The 16542-nt window shown below is 50.4% G+C and overlaps 1 protein-coding gene across 3 annotated transcripts in view; it reads right to left on the bottom strand.

Moving 5' to 3' along the window:
* The window catches only part of TSPAN9 (tetraspanin 9), a 177996-nt gene that overhangs the window by 103042 nt on the left and 58412 nt on the right, over positions 1-16542 (bottom strand). For all 3 annotated transcript variants that reach the window (XM_080914194.1, XM_080914195.1, XM_080914196.1), the window contains exon 2: positions 15909-16012. The gene's annotated coding sequence lies outside the window, so the exon portion shown is untranslated. The remainder of the gene's footprint in view (positions 1-15908; positions 16013-16542) is intronic.

The following is a 16542-nucleotide window of genomic DNA, read 5'->3' as shown; positions in this document are numbered from 1 at the left end:
GCTGACCAGGGCTGCAGCTGCCTCCCCAACAGGAGCGAGAAACACATCAGGACACCAATGAGAACAGGTGAGCCTCTAATATCCCCAAGGCAACAGCTCACACCAGAGGTTTTCTGCATCCTCTGGGGCAGAACAAGGGATTACGACCATGTGTTATCAGCTCCAATTCCTCCTGCCAAGAGTCAAATGTAATACCTTTCGAACACGGCCGTGCTGATGCTAGGTACACGGAGATATGCAAATCCTACAGGACGGATGGAGAACGCCCTGCGCTGACATCCATCTCTCGTGGACACTTCCTACTCCAGGATGTGAAGCCCAGGAAAGTCCTCTGGGTGGGCCGAAACTGTGGGTAGCCGATGGCGCTCGCTGCAAGGAGCGAGCTTTACAACATCCACAGCAGGCAGGTGCAACAGAGTGGGCAGGGAAGAAATGGGGTGAAACGCAGAAGTACAACGCAGACCCTCTCCCATGCATGGCGTCTCAGTTCTAAGACGAAGGCGTGGGCTCAAACATTCTATTGGAGCAAGGTAAGCGGTAAGGCAGCAGGAACAAGAGAGAGCAAGTTAAACAACAACAGGTGTGCGTGTGGGCTCCTATATAACCCTCAGGGCTGAGAGGAACAGTTTGAGCTCAGTGTTTGTTTAATGCATCACCAACTGATAACACCACGCAGCCTCCGGGCCATGAGGATTCAGCAGTGGGCAGCAGGAAAGAGCACGGGAATGCTTGGCCTTGATGGACCAGAGACCATGGGAAGGAGTGTGAAGAAGCTTACAGAAGACACTTGGGCCACTGGACTACTGGAACCATCCATGGGTACCTAGAGAAAGACCCTCCCCTTCTCACAGGCAACAGGAGAGGAGAAGGCCAGAGCCCAGTGTTGTCCACTTGCCCTACGGCAAGCTACTCACTTCATGCCCCAGCATCAGCCGGGTGGGGAACCTGAGCTTCCAGCCTCAGCGGAAGAGGTCTTGGGAGAGAAGGGTAGCGTGTAGCCTAGAGCCTGGAGTAACCATAACTTGACTCACTAACTTCCCTTAAATCCACCCAAGGGACCTATCAGCTCCGCCAAGAAAGTGCTGAGGGGAAGGAAATGGCCCTTCTCTGGCCCAAAAGCAGGGCTGGATTTAAGGAGCCAAGGAGCTGAAAATTCCTTTTCTTTTCTCCTGAACATTCATTACCTCTGGTCTGGGCTGTCACTACTACCTCCGCAGTCCCACTGGGCACCTACGAGGGACCAACCTCTGTACTCTAGGGCCCTCAGACCTATTGCCAAGGTAAGAGGAGGGCTGAAAACCTCTCTGCTGCTGGTTCCAGCAGGTCTCTTGAGACAGAACATCCCTGCTGTGATAGAAGCTCCTCATTCTGACCTTCACTGTCCCCTGAATTAATTATTCAGCATCCAGCTGCACACAGCACCACTCTGGGAGTTGTGGAGATCAAGTTAAACAAACATAGAATTACAAAAATCTCATCCCAGAAGCGTGCCACGCAGGGTCTGGGGAGCTTACAGGGGCTGCTGGTCAACACACCCCCTTCTCCTCAGATGACAGGTTTAAGGGGCTCCAGGAAAGAGGGCCATCAAGAAAGTGACACCCACAGAACAATGGGAACATACTTGCAAAGTACATGCTTGCTTAGGAGTTCATAATCAAAATATACAAAGAGCGCTTGCAACCTAAGAAGACGAGCAGCCAATTTTGAAAGGGCTTCCAAAGAGCGAGGGGTGGCTTGCTCTATGAAGAGATGCTGGGCATCACGCACAACAGAGATACAAACTGAAACATACCAAGGAGCTGAGAATGGAGCTCAGGGAAAGCATCTATAATAAGGTATCATGTCAGCCCTACTAGGGTAGCTCCCAAAGCCAGACCAGTAACCGGTATGAAGACACTGTAATCAAGTGTTCCATACACCACTGGCAGAAACGTCAGACACTCCACCAGCTTTAGAAAGCATTTTGAGGTTCTTCAAAAAGCTAACATAGTTAGCAGACAACTCTACTTCTAGGTATAGGCCCAAGAGAAGAGATAACATGCCTACTTCGCAAAAGCATGGACATAGATGGTCAATGAACCTTACTCAATACAGGAAAATACCTGAAATCATCCGGAAAGGGTCCGGGAGGTGCCAAATGGTTCCATAAAACTGGGCATCGCCTGTAGAATGAAGACTTGCTGAGCACTGAAAAGGAATGGAAGTCCGGTACCCACTACAGCACAACCGTCCTCGACGACAGGATGCTAAGGAAAAGCAGCCGGTGCTAGAGCAGAATAGGCCATTCCATGGAGACAGAACGTAGATTTAAGGCTGTCCAGGGATGGTGATGGGGTAAAGACCGGAGGAGCGATTGCAAGCAGCCACAGGTTTTCTTTTGGGGAATGACAGAAACAAAGTGACAACTATATAGCTAAACACCACAGGCCACAGATGCGGACATCAGACGGGCGTGTCACCCCGCCATGGATGCAGCAGCAAAGTGCCAGGCAGGGGCTTCAACAACAGGAACGTTTCTCTCCATGCTTCTCGACACCAGCCTGTACCACCTGCCTTCCCTCTCTCCTCAACAGTGGTCCTTCTCCAGACTTTATCCTCTTCTTCCAAGGGCTGCTCGTCACAGTGAAGCCCAGCCTCGTGACCTTACTTGCCCTGAACTACCATATCCCTGAAGACCCCCTTCTGCAAATGAAACCACATGAACTTGGGGCCCTTTAACCTGGAAGACACAGTCCGCAAAGCGCAAGAAATATGGAATATACCATTATGTCTTCATAATATTCTACCCAGAAATCCTCCAGGCAGTGGAGCCCCACCCTTTGTTTTACAGGTGGGAAGCTGAACGTCTGATGAGGATGGCCACTTGCCCAGTCCCACAGCTGGTCAGGGCAGCGCTGAGAGCAGAGGCTCCGCTACACCCTCTCACTGCCCTTGCACATGAGGCTCAGAGACAGAACAAACAACGCTGGGAAAGTAACAAGACATGCAGCCTAAAGAGAGAAATACCGAAGAACTTAGATCATGTGTAATTAAAGTGCAAATGTGCTCCACGGCTTGGGGGGGGGACACAGACAGCAGGGCTCTGAGGAGGCCCTGGAAGAGACCCTCACAGTGACAGAGGAGGGTCCATGAACAAATTCAACATTAATTCTGAATCCGTTGTGTGCCAGGGGAGGCAGGAACACGTTCCCGGGCAAGATGCAGTTTTTGGAAGAGTTGGCACTTCAACTAATCCCTGAAGAATGGCCCTAATCCCACCAGGATGAAGGCTTTCCAAGCGAGCGGGCCGTGTGACCAAAGGCACAAAGGCAGGTAATTTCCAGACCCATGCAGGAAACAGAGAGTTGGCCGAGACACGGAAACACATGTGTACAAGGCAGGCCAAGGTCAAATTCTGAAGAACCTTTGCTACACTGAGGAGCAAGGCCCGAAGACAATCAGCAAGGAACCTCTGAAGGCTCCAGGGCAGGGGTGTGACATGACCCAAGGGATGCTGGGGAAAAGAGACTCTGACCACAGCAGTGGACAAGGGGGTGGTCACTTCGGTGGTTCTCTTGAGGACAGGGAGAGTGTTACCAGACTCCAGTGGGTGGCAGGGACGAAGGAAACTCTGTTTCTAGGGGTGCACTCCGATTTATCTTAATTAGGCTGAGCTGAGGAAAGCAAGAGGGGGGATTCTGTGCCGGCACTGAAAAGCCGCCAACTCCTGGAGCCCGTGTTGTGATCTGGTGCTGACAGCCCTTCATCTCTTCCGTTTCTTTTCTTCTTCTTTTTAATTTTTTTTTTTTTTTTTTTTTTTTTTGAGATAGAGAAGGGGGTGGGGAGCTGAGAGAAACACAATAGAACAAAAGCTCTGATTCCTTCTGGTGCCTCGTTTTTTTATCAGGGGGTGCAGCTCTCTTGGTACCCTATAATCACCCTGCAGGCAGGGATGCAGCCAGTGACTTAGAATTCAGGCATGAATGCGTCCTGGACAGCAGGTCCTCCTGTTAATGTCTGCCAGCTCAGATCTGATCCCTAGAATGGGAAAATAAGGCCCGAGAGTGGAGAGGTTTGGGCCAGGCTCCAGCTGGTCCTCTTGTGATCTCAGGACACGGGACACCTACGGTCCGTGGCTGGCCCTGAAATCAGCAGCCGCTGCTCCTAGCCATTCAGTGCCTACTATGTGTCCAAGGACCGTGCTAAGTTTTAAATCTCATAGAACGCCCTAGGAAGTATTAGCCTTGCCACTTTACAAATGGGGTAACTGGGGTTCAGAGGTTAAAGAGATCACTCAAAGCCTTGAAGCAAAGACTGCACTGGACCTATTGAGTTTCAAAACCGAAGTCTTTAACCTATGCTGCACTTACCTGAGTAGGAGCAAACACACCCCGCCCCCACTTACCAGCTTGCCAATAGGCTCCCAGGGAGAGAAACACAGACAAGGGAACCAGTCTTACAGCCCTGCAGTACTTAAGGCAAATGTGGCCCTTGGGTTGGCCAGCTCTCAGCTCAACAGGCCCTGGACCTGACCCCTCTTCTTGTGTCCCACTTTCTCACTCGCCACTGTCATTCTTCCCACAACAGCACTAGATCCCTGGACACCAATGACTCCTGGGGGTCATATTCAAGTCTCACCTTGATTCTGTCCCACCAAGAAGAGGTAGCCAGTGACCTCCCCCACCTCACCCCCCAGCTGCACTTGGCCCTATCCTGGAGAGATGCAGCACTGGGCCGTACCCTGGAGCTGCTCTGCTTTCCGACCCTCAATCTGCCATCCCCTCCTCTCCAGAAGCCCTCTAATAGTTAAGGCACACCAAAGCCGTGTCTCAGGCACAGAGACAGCAGGGGAATGAGACCCGTTGTTAACGGAGGGAAATCGGACTTGACACAGTCAGTGATCTCAAACCTCCCAGCTGGGAAAAGCTTTGTTTTTTAATAAATAATAAATAACAGCGAGTGTTTACTTCCCTCGTAAGCGATATTTCTTAACTACCTCTAGGCTCGTATGTCACGGCCGTCATCTGGGGAAGCCTCAGAGTACTCTGAGGTGCCTTCGAGTCCCTTCTGCTTCCTGAGGACCTCAAAGCACCTCAGACAGGCACCCCTTTATCTTTCTTGCAGATCTCAGAGGGGTGCTTGGAGGAAGAGCTGGCAATTGCCTCTGAGTGCCTGCAGTAAATACTTACTAACTGCCCAATGGGGACAATTCCCACATAGCGAGACGCAGAACAGAGCAGAGGGAAACTACCAGACACTTGCCCCATATGGTCTTCCCAGATCCAACTCCTGGCCCCGGATCCAACTCATGGCTGCTCCAACAATGCCAAGCTTTACTCAGTGGGACTAGAAAAAGAGCAGTGTGGTATCACAAACAGACAGACAGTCAGACATCTTCTTATCACCACTGAACACGCACAGAGGGAACACTACCTTGGGACATTATCAATTTGTTCCAACAACTACACAGGAGCAGTGACTCCTGATGGTCCACAGAGCATCTCCAGAGCTCCTGTACTGTCCCACGGTGGCTTCTCCACCACCGCCTGACTTCCTCTCACTTGTGCAACTGCCCAGTACCTCGATGCTATTAGGAATATCTCATCCCTCCACTTCCATGGCTTCCTATTAATTTTATTGCTTTATACTCAAATCAGCATCTTACCAGAAAGACCAACCAGGAGTCATGGACTGACACTCCCAGACCAATCCAGCATAGACAAGATCGGTTCCGTACACATCATGTCTTTTAAATGCCAATTGTTTAGAATCAGACTTAAGAGATTTCTACCTGAAAAATCAGGAGTTTGAACTTTCCTTTGGAAACAGACTGTGGCTGGAAATATGGTGGTGCACAACTTTAATTCCAACACTTAGGAGGCAGAGGCAGGTGAATTTCTGTGAATTCAAGGCCATCCTGGTCTACAGAGTAGGTTCCAAGACTGCCAGGGTTACGAAAAGAAACCCTGCCTCCAAAAGAGAGAGAGACAGAGACAGAGACAGAGACACAGAGAGACAGAGAGACAGAGACAGAGACAATATCAGAAGAGTCTGGGAACAAAAGAAACAGGTTCCTCAACAGATTCAGACCTTTGACTTTTGGGGAATTCCAATGATGTTGGCTGACCATGTCATGTCAGCAGAGGGCTAGGGAAAGCTCTAGAGAGGAAATTTCACTGTGTTCATGTCTGATCATTAGCACCCCAACCCGAGGCCAAGGACAAAGAGAATCAGCACCTTCCTAAAGGTCCACAGTAGTGACAATTCCTGCTACACAGACCTGGAGCCCAGATGCCGGCAGGAGCTGAGCTCTGCTTGCAAGTATTTATTTAAAACAAAAGAACTAGCTCCTCTTTTGCATAGCCAAATATTTGCTACTGTGTTCTACAGGTTTGGGCATTATGCTACAGAACAAGAAGACCAAGACACGGAGAGGGAGAATAAAGAACGTAAGTTCCGGCGATGCTGGGCTCAATAAACACAGGACCTGAAGAGCGGTACTCAGAGTGAGCATGTGCAGTATCTTCAGTTTGTCACAGGCCCCACCATGCCACTGTGGATCCCTCATCTGCCTTCTCAGCCCTGTATCTAGTTCACTGACTATTGGGCTGGAGAGATGGCTCAGTGGTTAAGAGCACTGACTGCTATTCTACAGGTCCTGAGTTCAAATCCCAGCAACCACATGGTGGCTCACAAAGATCTGCAATAAGATCTGATGCTCTCTTCTGGTGTGTCTGAAGACAGCGACAGTGTGCTTAGATATAATAGATAAGTAAATATTTTAAAAGAAGTTCACTGACTATTGATGAATGGGCTGAGCACTCATCTGAGACTTCATGATCACTGTAGGTGGAAGCTAGCTCAATCTCTCCTGTAGTTGTCACTGGCATCAGACAGGAAAGCACATGGAAAAAAATCCTCAAGTGTTCAAGCTGGCCTCCACAGTGTATCTGATCCTAGTACATGCAGGCAGAAAGAGCAAAAGTTCAAGTCCATCCTCAGTCATATAGTAAGTCTGAGACCAGACTGGGCTACAGGAGACTCGTCTCAAGCAAACGAATAAAAATAAATTCCTGAATAAGCCAAGCGGCACGATCTCGATATAGACACCCAGGCCAGGAGACTTCAAAGCCAAAGCCACAACAAAAATGCAGTTGCCAGCCTTTAAAACGGGGTCTCAGCCACCAGACTGCTTTCCCAAGGGCAGTCCGTGAGGGCAGACACCGATCGGAGCATGATCTGAGCTAAATCTGGGGCTGCTCCCGGGCACCTGACTTCCGGCTGGTATTTAACAACCCATAGTAAGTTCTTCCGTTACTCTAGGAAAGAATGAAAGAATGCTGGGCCTCTCCGTTTGTCCTAGACAAATAGCACAAAGGAGAGTGGAGACAGACGGCTAAAGAGACGTGTGCACGCACACACACACACACACACACACACACACGTACACTCACACATGTAATATCACAGCATCATATACCAATGGATCTTTCACAAGCTACTGGGAAAACACTTGGTGATTCTATGAAGCCTTTTAAAAGTCTAACTGTGATGATTATGGAGCCTGTGGTAAAATATTAAATAAGGCCAAAAAACCCCAAAAATCCTATGTACCTCATGACTACAGCAACAGGCCTGTAAGCAAACATGGGCTGAAGGCACCACGGGCTAACAGAAAGTTGGTTTGTTGTGATAGTAGTTTGTGAGGCCTCGTCTGTCTCTTTGATTTGCATTCTTATTACGAAGCATGATTTAGATAATGATACTTTTCTTTAAAAATGCCCAGCTGCTTCTGACCCTGAAATAAACTAGCATGATCCAAAAACAGACTGTGGTGAGAGAGAGGTGGGCCGGTGGGAGCGCGGCAGGGTCGGCAGCAAAGTTAAGAGTGTCATCAATCAGTCTGCAGACTTGGGAGCTTCAAAGAAAGCATCCCCGTGCCACCCCCACCATGATGCATCAAAGGAGGCACGGCATTCCTCACTGTGCACAGACTTCTTGCCACCCTGGGGTCTCTACCCACCACGTGCACAGGGCCCTCCATGGCTTCTGATTCACACAGAGGATTCCAAGTGTGTCTTCTGATGCCACGTAAGGAAAGAAAGTGACTCTGCCTATGGCCTCCAGGCTAGAGACAGCCCAGAGCAGCAGAGATCTCACACCCATGGACCCACAGTGATGAAGGCTCTGTCCCCTTCCCTGTGAGTCCCCATGGCTGTCCTTTATGAATTCATTTTTCAAGATAGACTTTGTCTCCTCTGCTGCTGGGCCTCTGAACACAGACAGAGGCAGAGGAGTCCACAGAGGGGGTGAGAAGGATGACAGAGCACAGCCCATCACGGCCTCAAGCCGATCCTTTGGCAAAGACTAGATGGGTAGGTGAGAGAGGAGCTAGATGTTGGGGGGCAATCGGAATTGATTCTGCAGTGGCTTCCTGGGTGGCTGAGTGCTGGGGGCCTGTGAAGTGGCAAGTGCTTTCCTGTGACAAAGACGAGGTGCCTTGGAAAACAGAAACAAACGTCCTTGCCTCCGGTTTCCAATGAGATCAGACTCCCCAGGGAAAGATTTCCCACTATGAAGTCCCTGGGGAGGAGAGTAGGAGGAGATGGAAACCTGGTTGAGAGCGGAGAGCATCTGAGCCCCAGCCAAACCCCAACCCAGTGGGCTTTTCTATTTGCAAGCAGATTCACTTACACCTGATGGCTGGCGTTCCTGTTCAATTCCACCGGCTGGCTCAAAGGTTTTTTTTTTTTTATTTTAAAGTAGTGGGGGCTGCAGGAAGGGAGAGAGAGTGATGTCATTCTTCACCATCCCAGTTGGTTCCATTATCTGGGTGTGGAGAACAAATCCTAGGAATGGGCACCTGGGTGGCAGCTTCCAAGGGTGGGAAGAGGACAGCAGTGGAGCTGGTCATTAAACTATTGATGGACATGTGCAGCCCTGTGGGCCACCCAGCTGGTTGCATCTGCCATTAAGAGGAGGTAGGAGGGAAGGGCTTGAAGGGGCCAAGAGGGACCAAATGTGAAGGCGGGGTGGAAGCCACAGCCCCTCTTGTATACAGGCAATCCCAACCCAGGGTTATTCTCAGGCACTTTTCCTGTGAGAAAAGAATGGTAGGAATGCAGTGCGGCCAAGACCCAAATCCACTCTGCTGTAGGCTCGGTGCCCACTCCGATGACGTACAGGGGGCCGGTCCCCACAGCCCCGAGTCAGAAAATCCACTTAAGGAATTCGGATGGGCAGCCAAGGACACATGGCATAGGTACCAAGGCACAAAAGCTCCCTCAAAGCAGAGTGCACACAGTTGGCGTGCACCCGTGAGCACGTGCACACACGAAACCACGCATTCGAACATCCACATGTTCCTTGGGCGTGTGACAGTGAACTAGAGACTGTGGAAAGGTGGCCAGGAACACTCCTGGATTTTTATGGCTCTCCGGGGACCTAGCTCCAGGAAGTGCTAGCAACTGCAATCCAATCGTGTCCCTGGCTGGGGGAGCCTGCTGGAGACTGGGGACTGTGAAAGAGGAGGAAGAACTTCATGGGGAAAAAATGTTGACAGACTTTCATGTCAAGCGGAGGACGGAGGCTTGAGTGAAGGCAGCTTCCTGAGAAAGCAGGCGTGCTGAGCTCTCCGGCAATGTGTCTGGAGCTGTGTTCGGGGAACGCTGAGCTAAAAGGCACAGGAGAGGGCTAGGTCCCCAAAGACCAGAGCAAGCCTGAGGTACTGAAGGGGTAGTGCCCACCCTCTCTCTCCTGCAGTGCCCAGAACTTGGCACACTGGAGTCTGCCCTTGTGTGAAAATTAATTAATCAGGCAACCCCAGCTAGGAGGGCTCAGCAAGTCTGAGAACTACAAATATATAACAATTCCCATCCCAAAAAAAAAAAAAAAAAAAAAAAACAGCAGTATAAGGGGGAAGAAAAGCTAATGTTTACTGAGCAGCTGGCACGGTTGGCTATTTAGAAGCTTCATATGATTTGTAAGACTTGGGACTCAAGAAACCACATGGCAGAAACCAAGATGAACACCAGTCCTATCTGCTGCCCCCATCTTCTACCTGGAATTCTGGGACCACTTATCCCAAAGTGAACATGTCTAAGCCTTCCTTAAAGAACAAAACAGCAAACAAACACAAACATCGAACACCCTGGTAGCTTTTGTTAAGTCTCTATCTCCCTGGGCATCTCTCGTCCCTCATGGAAGAACCAAATGAACGCAAAAACCCAGTGAGTGTCCCCAGCAGCCCACCTTTCCCACTGTATTTTAACTGTGGGTCCTCTTGTCTGTCTCGAAGGTAGATTACATATTCCACTCATATGCACTGCCCGAGCCCTCTGGCCGGAGCCACGTCTAGAACACCAATAGAACACCACTGAGAGTCACGAACACATCAACAGCACCTCACTTAACAACTGGCTCTCAAAAGGTAGCATGTTTCTGTGGACATTCAGGGAAAAGCTACTTCCCGGGAGGATCCTCCTGAGAGGTGGGACAGCCGGTCCAGCCCAAGCCTAACTCTGCATGGAAATCATCAGCAACGTTTTTCCAAGATGCAGGTTGCAGACTCGGAGGATCTGGGACAGAGGCCCGGGAATCTGAATTATTGACAAGCTTCCCAGATGTCTCTAACTCAGAGCCAGGCCTGGAATCACTGCTGTCTAGTGGTTGGCTAACAGTCTAACAGTCTGGCTCCGACCTGCATTTGGGCTAGGTGAAACTCAGAAAGAGAAACAAAATAAATGATTCTCTCCTACAGCCTTTCTTCCAGAGGCCTTGGGTCAACCTCTTACCCCAAGATGCTGCTGCCTGCTAGAGTGGAACTCATGGCCACATTTCTCCCACACTGTAGGTAGACACAGTGAGGTCTGGCCAGGAAAGACTTCTTTCTCTCTTTTTTCATCTTGCCCTTGAGTTCAGGGGGAGAACACGAGGTCCTTAAGGGTCTTCAAGGACTAGCTTTTAGGAAGCAGAACGGGACACACAGATGATGCTGATGCTGTCAGACATCTCTCTGACCCTGTGCAGGCCGGGACATGTCCCTGTGCTGCAGGTCACACACCTAAGTCTCACCAACTTAGACCAGTTGGCCAGGAGGAACAAAGGCCCCAGCCCTTTCTCGTGCCTCATGGTAATCTCAGCTGAGTGGGTGTGCCAACCCCCAAAGAGTCCGAAGATGAAGAGAGAAGCTGCATCTTTACAATTTCTTTCAAAAAAAGAGCTGGCCTCCCAGAAAAACAAATTCCATGAGGCTAAAAGCTGAGCAACCCACACCCCACGATCTACCCAAGATCCAGGGTGAGAAACCCCTTGAAACCTCCTCCCTCTGGAGACACTTCCCCTAGAAGCAGAAGCCAGTTCCCTCAGCCAGACACATGCAAGAGGCCCGTCTTCTCCCTGCCCCCCTTCCCCCCAAGCCTTGGCTGAGATTGATGGAGCCAGGACAGCTGCAGTGGTGGAGGAGGGGCTGGGGTGCACAACAGCTGGACTGAGGGAGGGCCCTTCCTCTGGCTGGGCAGAGTCCCAGCCGGTACTGGAGAGGAAGGAGACTAGGGTCTCATCTGCACACTTCTCCTTAAGGATGGAATGTGAGTACTGGACTCCATTTTGACCCTACCCCCAATCCCTCCTGGTCCTTAACAGCCAGGCAGGTGTCTGTGGATTCCACAGAAAACAAGGCCACTCAGGACCCTGGAGCCGCAGCCCTGTGAGAAATCCTGCACCCCCACACATAGTTCCCCACCCACCTACCCATTCACCAGCTAACCCCAGGCCATAGAGGACAGAACCGGGACCCTTGTATTCAGGCAAGAAGGCAGATGGCAATGCGACAGCCTTGCAACGTGAGTGGATGGTGGCCTGGGGCTCAGCAGGCATGGCTTGGTCACAAATCAGACCTGGGGACCTTTACAGACTTAGAACCAAATATCAGCTTCTCTGTGGCTTCAATTCCCAGTCCTCGTGTGTCCCAAGAAAGGGTTCCATAGAGTAGCTCTCGAAGTCAGAAGGACAGTATGCTAGTGCCCACTGTATGGTGGGCCTCCGTTTCCACTCAGTTTGTTGAATGACTGCTCCAAACTTGGGTTCACTTTCTCCAGTGCCATCAATTTGTTTGGTCAACACCACAGAGGCAAGTGCCCTGAAGGCCTTTCTTCTAAGAGTCCCCCTTATAATGGCCTGCCTGGCTCAGCAATAAGGCCCTTGGACTATGCCCCTTGCCACACAGTCTCCAAGAGTGTCTAAGCCTTTATCATCCCATATGGGTACACTCTAGCAATGAATGCACCTCTCTGAAGTCACCTCACACCACAGGTGGGCCAATGTGGGGGTAGCATGGCCATCTAGGATGGCATCCACTGGAGAAGGTGGCCAGTTACATTTTCACTTTAGTAACCAAAAGTAGATGAAATTTTAAAAAAAAAGAAAAAAGAAAAAGAACCAGCTCCTCAGGCACATAAGAAGCACTTCAAATGCTCTCAACACAGTTAGAGTCAGACCACAACCCCAGACATGCAGAACATCCTACGGGGCGTGCCAACACCGCAAGATGCTCTCCACAGGGGCAAAAACAAAGCAAAATGAAAAACTCCAAGGGAGCTCACACAGAGAAAGAAGGGGAACGTGGCAACCCTGAAGGGGTGAGAAGTCTCAAGGGTTCAGAGTCCTACAGGCTCGCTGACCACCCTCTTCACTAAGGGTCTCTCTGGCTCCCACACCCAGCAGGACAGGGCAGGCAGCTGTTGCAGCTCACTTCATTTTTGGGATGCATGAGATGCCTAACATTCTCTCCAGCCCGTGGTAGACTCCCGGCCTTTCCTAGCTCAAGGTCTGCATCTTGTCCAGGGTACCACTTCCTGCTGCCCAGCAACGCTCCATGGCCTGCCTGGCTTCAGCTCCATGGCCTGCCTGGCTTCAGGCTGCAGCAGGAACTGCACAGTTCCTGGCCTTCCCTACCTCCAGCCCAGATCCACAACCACCAGGCCATAAACTCAAACAGAAGGGAGAGAAAAACCAGCACCTGCTCATTCAAGGTATCACCAAGGTTCCCCTCCTTTACACCTGAACGTTTGATATTCCAAAAAAGGGACAGATGTGGTTAAGCCTCCTGTCCAGACACAGAAACTAAGGCTCAGAGAAAGTGGGAGACTTGTGGAAGATAGTACCAGCACACAAAATAAGAAACGTCTAACTCCAAAGCCAACAGGGTGTCACACCTTCAGAAGCTATGCAGCCTCTGAAAGAGCAGGCAGGCATTCATTCCACCTCCCCCACCCCCACCCTGACCCCCAGTGGCTCCACAACAGAGAAGCATCAGGGGCAAGCACAGGCTGGCCTTTCTGGCCAACAGCAGTCAAGAATCCCAGCCTCAAGGAGGTACTGAACGACCACAGAAGCAATGCCCATGAAGGACGAGGAGGGAGGATGGAAGAGAGAAGAGGGAAGACCAAGGCAGCACGGTAGGACGCAGAGGCACCTGAACATTTCAGTCTGGTTATTATTAATCACACGTGTGGCAGTTTGTCTAAAGCCTGTCTTCCTCACAGCTGTGCGCCTAACACAGTAGGCACTTAAGCGCCTGTAAGATGGAGGGTGGTAGACAGATGACAAATGGAAAGACAACGCCAAGGACAAGAGACAGAGAAAGCCTCTTCTGCTCTTTCAGAGACCCCATCTCTATGAAGCCTCCCTGACCTTAGCTCCCTGAGGCCATCCTCCAATGGGTTCCTTGACCATCAGCTACAACCCTAGATGACTATACGTCGTAATCTAGGCTATGGCTAGACGCTGAAAAATCTTCTTGTCCAAATTCTTTCTTTGCAGATGACAAGACTGAGATCCAAAGGGAACCTGGCTTTCGGGGAGGTGGGGGGGGGGGAATATGGCTTCCAAGTGGAGGAAAGTTTCTTGTGCTTGTGCCTGAAGGTCTTGAGAGCCTAAAGGTTCATCGCTGGACTGGGCTGGAGCCGGCAGCCATCTGTCTCCAAGGCCTGCCAACAGCCCTTCCCTCCCACGTACCCTTGGTAATGAAGCCCACCGCAGGTGATCTCAGAATACTGCACCAGGGGGAGGTCCTGCTGGCCGTGGCTCCAGCCTTTAATTTCCGATTTCCCAGCCTGACACCCCTAATAGACTGGGCCCTTTCTGCCCTGGCCCCAGTTGGTCATACATCACCTTAGCTGATGCCAGCCATGCCTTCCCCCAGCCATCTGGACAGAGAAATGAGCAAAGAGCAGGACAGGATGATCTTGGCAGAGGCCTGCTGGGAAGCCACAGACACCTGGTCCCTATCCTGCCTGCCCTTGCCGTGAATGTGCTACTGGGACGCAGAATGGCAAGACAGCAGCTTTTTTGTTTGTTTGTTTGTTTGTTTGTTTGTTTGTTTTAAGGTCTCAATTTCCCCTTACATAGCTTAGAATCTTCTACCCCAAAAGCAACAAGATATGCTGACGTGGGTGTTTCTCTGTGTCTTACACTCTTCCCTTTTCCCTCAGGATAAAGACAACACATGCCTACCCAAGTGGAACATCTCTGAGGCAAACCATGGCCTCTATCCTGCACAAGGGCTCAATCAAATCCGTGAGTCCAACCAAGCTGACATTAAAAGGCCACTACTTCCCAAGTAAGAGCACTGCCAGGTGAGCCATGTTGAGCAAAGGCATCATGGGAAGACGAGTTAGTGCCGTCGTGACAGGAGAACCTAGAGCCATGCTCGAGGTGAGAATGACCAGGAGTCCTAAGCACAGAGTCCACACACCACATAGCACAAGATGTCGCAGGCGGCCTGTGCTCCTGAAAGGGCACAGGAAGAACCTTAGGAATGAAGTGGATGTGTGAAGGGAGGGGCATCTCTACAAGGCGACCTCGGGCTGCACAAAGCAAGACGCAAGGTGCAGGAGAACAGCCTCGGAGTGCTAAGGTTTGGGGAAGAGGGAAGGGAGTGAGGACTCATTAAGTCTTGTTCTTAGAACTCAGTCCAGGGCACCCCTGGGTGAGGAACTACACAGAGGACAGTCACTGAGAGGACTGGAGATTTAACTATCTAAGTATCCATTTACACCTGACCTCTTTTGATAATAAGTGACTATTCCTAACTGCAGAGGACGGACAGCAGTACCCATCAGATGCTTCACTGCGTGAGGTCCTAAACAACATCCGTAACACCTAAACAACAGAATTCACGCCCCAGAGTTCTAGCCAGCCAAGATGTCCACAGAGCCAGGCCTCTGTGAGAGGTTGGGAGAGCCTCCTTCCTTGTTCTCTCAGATGTGGATTTAGCTGGAAGTCCTTGGCAAACAAATCAGTTCTCTCTGCCTCCGTCATCAAATGGCATTCTTCCTGAGTGTCAGTGTCTACATTTCGCTCCTAGATGAATACCAGTCATCAGCTAACCCAGTATGACCTACCCTAGAGGGTCTCAGCGTGATTACATCTATAAAGACCCTTATTCCAAACCAGAAGAGCATACAGGCTCCAAGCAGTTATCAGTGCAGACGGGGACACTACTCGGTACACTATATTCATTTGTTGTCAAAACATGTCAGGTATGGTTGGTTTGAATAACATGCCCCCCATATTCTCAGGCATTTGAGTACTTGAGTCCCTACTTGGTGGCCCTGTTTAGTCAAGTATAGATGTGAACTTGCTAGAGGAAATCTGACACGGGGAGCGGGTTTTAAGAGTTTAAAATCTGGGCCATGTCAAAGTTTCTCTCTTTTGCTTGTAATATGAGATGCGAGCTCTGAGCCATTCCTGCCACAGGCTTGCCTGTTTCCACACTTCTGAGCCATGATGGTGGTGGACTCTCACCCTTGTGGAACCATGAGCCAAATAAACCCTTCCTTCTCTGAGCTGCAGTGTTGTATCACAACGATAGAAACATGCCTAATGCATCAGGTATCCAGAAACCCAAGCTCCAGCCCCAGACCTACCTCTGACCACCTGGCTGGGTCACCTGAGCCAGATCCCCTCAGTCACTCTTCTCTGGGAGGGGACAGCTTGGATTTGATTTCCCAAGTCCTCGCCAGCTGCAACACTGCCAAATTAAAAGCAATTAAAAATCAGCACAAACTCACAATTTTAACAACACAAATAGAAATAAATATAGATACGCTCGTGGCCTCGTTGGCAGCCATGTGCCTCCCGGTCCTGTTCTCTGGGAAGCCCTGGAAGCAGTGAGACCCTGGCAAGCTTCGGGCCTGCGTCCTGCCTCCTACACATCAGTCTCTAACAGGAGCCAGGGCTCTTTAGAGCAGCGACCAAGTCCAGGTTTCAAAACACCAGTCTCCAGCAGAAGACGGATCCTTACAGCAGCAACTGGTTCCAGGGACAGGGCATGAAGCTAGAGTTTCCTGTAATGCCTGCACGTGAGCAATGCTTTCAAAATAAAAAGGTAGGAGCCACGTTGGTTCAAAAGGTCACAGGCTCCAACTGAACGATGTCTCCGTAAGATGTCTCTAGCAAGAACAACGGGAACAAAGGGGACAACTATTCAGCCAGAATCCACAGAATAAATTCATTATGTATCATTTGTCCGGGCTCTTACTGTGTTATATATTTATGAGC

This window comes from Micromys minutus (genome assembly GCF_963924665.1).
Source record: "Micromys minutus genome assembly, chromosome: 3".
Taxonomy (NCBI): domain Eukaryota; kingdom Metazoa; phylum Chordata; class Mammalia; order Rodentia; family Muridae; genus Micromys; species Micromys minutus.
The sequence above is the reverse complement of the archived record's forward strand: the minus strand, read 5'-3'. Positions and strand labels throughout refer to the sequence as shown.